Raw genomic sequence first — 4888 nt, forward strand, 5'->3', positions numbered from 1 at the left:
GCAGGAGCTATGGCCATGAAGAAGCGTGAGTTCCGCAACTTACGCCAAGGAGGAAGGACTGTTGGCCAGTATGTGGATGATTTTAGTAAGTTAGCACGTTATGCCCCAGATGACGTTGCTACAGACGCAGCTAAGTAGGAGAAGTTTCTAGAAGGACTAAATGATGAGTTAAGCCTGCAGTTGATGGTAGCAAGATTCAATAACTACCAGGAGTTGGTAGACCGCGCCCTCATGATTGAAGGAAAGCAGCAGCAGATTGAGAATCACAAGAGGAAGTATGGGCAGGGGAAGTTTAACTCTGGAGCCCAGCAGAAGCCCCGTTATACCCCTAAACAGGGAGTGCAGTTTCAGCATACCCATGGAGGAGGTAGTTCGCACAACCATAATGGCCACAAGAATGGTAATGGGAATGGAGGAAGCAACGGCCAGAACCGGACCCCACCAACAACCCCAGCCAAGAAAGACCTGAGCCATGTCACCTGTTACAAGTGTTTCAAGACCGGACATTATGCAAATGAGTGTCCCGAAGGCCAAGGTGGAAATGGAAGCTCTGGAAAGAAGCCAAACCCTTTCAATAGGGGACAGGTGAACCACATTGATGTGGAGGAGGTTGAAGCTCAGCCCGATGCAGTAATCGGTAAGTTTTTGGTTAAGTCATTTACTGCACTTGTTCTTTTCGATACTGGTACATCGCATTCATACATATCAAGGGGATTTGTAGAGAAGTATAGTTTGCCTACTCATATTCTTAAAACCCCTATGCTAGTAAGTTCACCAGGAGCAGAGTACACGGCCAGACAAGGATGTTTTCAAGTGCCATTGAGTATAGGAAGGCATGTGTTTCTGACGGATTTGATCGTTCTGGAATCCCAAGGATTGGATGTGATTCTAGGTATGGATTGGCTGTCGATGTATGGAGGAAACATCGATTGCGCAAGTAGAACGATTTTGCTCACAACGCCAGAAGGAAGAAGGATTAAGTATGTATCACGGCATGAGCCGAGGAGAGCTCATGTAAATTGCCTATCAGGAGTTGTGCAGGAAGAGGTGCCAGTAGTGAAGGATTACCCTGATGTATTTCCTGAGGAATTGCCAGGAATGCCACCGGATAGAGACATTGAGTTTTGATTGAGCTGTTGCCAGGTACAGGCCCGATATCGAAGCGACCATACAGGATGCCCGCACAGGATTTGGCGGAAATCAAGAAATAGATTAAGGAGTTGTTGGATAAAGGTTATATACGCCCAAGTTCTTCACCATGGGGATCACCCATACTGTTAGTGGAGAAGAAGGATGGATCGTTAAGGATGGTTGTTGATTATCGTGGATTGAATGCAGTAACAATCAAGAACAAGTACCCATTACCGATGATAAATGATCTGTTTGATCATTTGCAAGGAGCTAAAGTGTTTTCCAAGATCGATTTGCGATCAGGGTACCATCAGCTAAAGATTCGAGAGCAGGACATACCTAAGACAACGTTCACCACAAGATATGGACTGTATGAGTATACCGTTATGTCATTTGGACTGACTAACGCACCTGCCTATTTCATGAACCTGATGAACAAAGTGTTTATGGAGTTTTTGGATAAGTTCGTCGTGGTGTTCATTGATGATATTCTGGTTTTCTCGAAGAAGGAAGAGGAACATAAGGAGCATTTGCGATTGGTTTTGGAGAAACTAAGGGAACATCAGTTATATGCCAAGTTCAGCAAATGTGAGTTTTGGCTAAAGGAAGTTGGATTTCTCGGACATGTTATATCCGGAGAAGGTATCGCAGTAGACCCCACCAAAGTAGTCACTGTGACCAATTGGGAAGCACCAACGACAGTTGGAGAGATCCGGAGTTTTCTTGGACTCGGAGGATACTACCGGAGATTCATTGAGAATTTCTCAAGGATTGCAAAACCTATGACGGAGTGCTGAAAAAGGATACCAAGTTCATATGGACTGAGGACTGTGAGGCAAGTTTTCAGGAGTTGAAGAAAAGATTGGTTACCTCACCAGTGTTAATTTTGCCAGATCAGACCAAGGATTACGAGGTGTATTGCGACGCTTCACGTCGAGGACTTGGAGCAGTGCTCATGCAGGAAGGAAGAGTTGTTTCATATGCTTCACGACAACTGAAACCTCATGAATTAAATTATGCCACACATGATTTGGAGTTAGCAGCTGTAGTGCATGCATTGAAGACATGGAGACATTTCCCCATTGGAAATCATTGTGAGGTATACACTGATCACAAGAGTTTGAAGTACATTTTCACGCAGAAGGAGTTAAACCTTAGACAAAGGAGATGGTTGGAACTCATCAAGGATTATGATATGAGATTGCATTATCATCCCGGAAAGGCTAATGTAGTAGCTGACGCATTGAGCCACAAGAGCCATGTCAATACGCTATTGACTGGAGAAATACCAAAGGAATTAGCAGAAGATCTTCATGAGCTATGTTTGGAAATAGTTCTGAGAGGCTACGTAGCAGCATTGGAGATTCAGTCTACCTTGATGGATAAAATCAGGGAAGCTCAGAAAAAGGACAAAGAGATTGCGGATATAAAGAAGAAAATGAGCGAAGGAAAAGCAAAGGGATTTCGTGAGGATGAGCACGATACCCTATGGTTTGAGGACCGTATTTACGTGCCAAATGACCCGGAGATCAGGAAGTTGATTTTGCAAGAGGCACATGATTCACCCTATTCGTTTCACCCAGGAAATACCAAGATGTATTTGGATTTGAAGGAAACGTTCTGGTGGACCGGAATGAAGAAGGATATTGCGGAGTATGTAGCAGTTTGTGATGTATGTCAGAGAGTGAAGGCAGAACATCAGAAGCCAGCAGGATTGTTGCAGCCATTGCCGATACCCGAATGGAAGTGGGATAAACTAGGCATGGATTTCATCACGGGTTTGCCAAAGACTCGTTCAGGCTATGATTCGATTTGGGTTATAGTCGACCGCTTGACGAAGGTAGCGCATTTCATTCCAGTCAAGACTACCTATAGCAGTGCTAAGTTGGCAAAGATATACATGACCAGAATTATGTGTTTGCACGGAGTTCCGAGGAGTATCGTATCAGATAGAGGAACCCAATTTACCTCAAAGTTTTGGAATCAGTTGCATGAAACATTGGGAACCAGGCTGGAATTCAGTACAGCTTTTCACCCACAGACAGATGGACAGACTGAGAGAGTCAATCAGATTTTGGAGGATATGCTGAGAGCTTGTGCACTAGATTATGGATCTAGTTGGGACGATAACTTGCCGTATGTGGAGTTTTCTTATAACAACAGTTACCAAACCAGCTTGAAGATGGCACCTTTCGAAGCTTTATACGGAAGGAGGTGCAGGACACCGTTGTCATGGGACGAAGTTGGAGACCGTCAGTTGTTTGGACCAGATTTGATTAAGGAGTCTGAACAGAAAGTTAAGTTGATTCACGATAGGCTCAAGGTAGCCCAGTCCAGACAGAAAAACTATGTGGATTCAAAACGCAAGGCGATAGAATATGAAGTTGGAGACAGAGTTTATCTTAGAGTATCCCCACTTCGAGGAGTTAAGCATTTTGGAGTTAAAGGAAAGTTAGCACCACATTTTGTTGGACCGTATAAGATTTTGCAACGCATGGGAGAAGTTGCTTATAAGTTGGAATTACCAGAAGGACTGTCAGGAGTTCATGACGTATTCCATGTTTCTTAGCTGAAGAAATGTCACGCCGAGATGGCGGAAGCACCGCTAAGAGATACAGTGCCACTAGAAGCAATTCAGTTGAAGGATGATTTAACGTATGAGGAGAAACCAGTCAGGATTCTCGAATATGCCAGCAGAGTTACTCGCAGCAAGGTTATCAAGTTTTGCAAAGTTCAGTGGAGCCACCACACGGAGGATGAAGCCACCTGGGAGAGAGAAGAAGATTTGCTCAAGGACCACCCTCACCTATTTTCTAGCCAACCCGAATCTCGAGGGCGAGATTCATCTTAAGGGGGGTAGGTTTGTAACATCCCAAACTTTCAATTTGGAATGTTATACATTAGATCATCATGGATTACATATTTTCTTGCATTTGTTGATCCTAGAAATTTCACGCAACTCAAGGACCCTCGGAGAGAGTTGGAGATTTCGAAATTTTCGTATTTGAGTTCTCTCAAAACTATGAAAAGAGGATCATTGGATTTATTTATTTTATCTTAAAATATTTTTTTCCAATATCAAAAATAAGAGAGGGAATAATATGACTTTCCCAACAATTTAGGAAAAATGAAGATTTAATAAATAAATCCAATTTTGGATTTTTCTCGGAGTTTATTTGCCTTAGGGAAAAATGCGTGTTTTCAATAATTGCATTTTAGGCCCCGAGTAAAAGTTCATTCTGTTCGACTCATTTTTAGGAGTCGGGGAAAATTTACTTTATTAATTTTGGAGTTTGTTTATATTTTTTTTCTGTATTATTTCTGCGCGCGAAACCGATTTTAAAAAAAATCGCTCCGCCCCGCCGGGCCAAGGGCCACGGCCCAAGGCCACAGCCAGCGGCCGGCCGGCCAAGGCCATCGCGCGCGCCAGGAGGCCAGGCACCAGGGAGCCGCCGCCGCTTCTTTTTCCTAGTCCAAGTAGGACTTTAGTCCTACTTTCCGTTTATTCCGTTTTTGTTTCTAGATCTTTTTCCTCTTGTTTCCTAATCCTAGTCTATTTCTTGTCCCCTACCCCAAGCAAAACCCTCCCCCTCCCCAATATAAATACCCAAGCACCCCCCTCCAACACATCAAACCAACACCTCTCCTCTCCTCTCCTCCGCAGCAGCAGCAGCGCACCACCGCCTCCGCCGCCACCCACCCGCGCCGCCGACGCCGCTTGCCACTGCCGCCGCCAAGTGCCGCCGCCGCCGCCCAA

Source organism: Triticum aestivum, chromosome 4A (assembly GCF_018294505.1).
Source record: "Triticum aestivum cultivar Chinese Spring chromosome 4A, IWGSC CS RefSeq v2.1, whole genome shotgun sequence".
Classification (NCBI taxonomy): Eukaryota; Viridiplantae; Streptophyta; class Magnoliopsida; order Poales; family Poaceae; genus Triticum; species Triticum aestivum.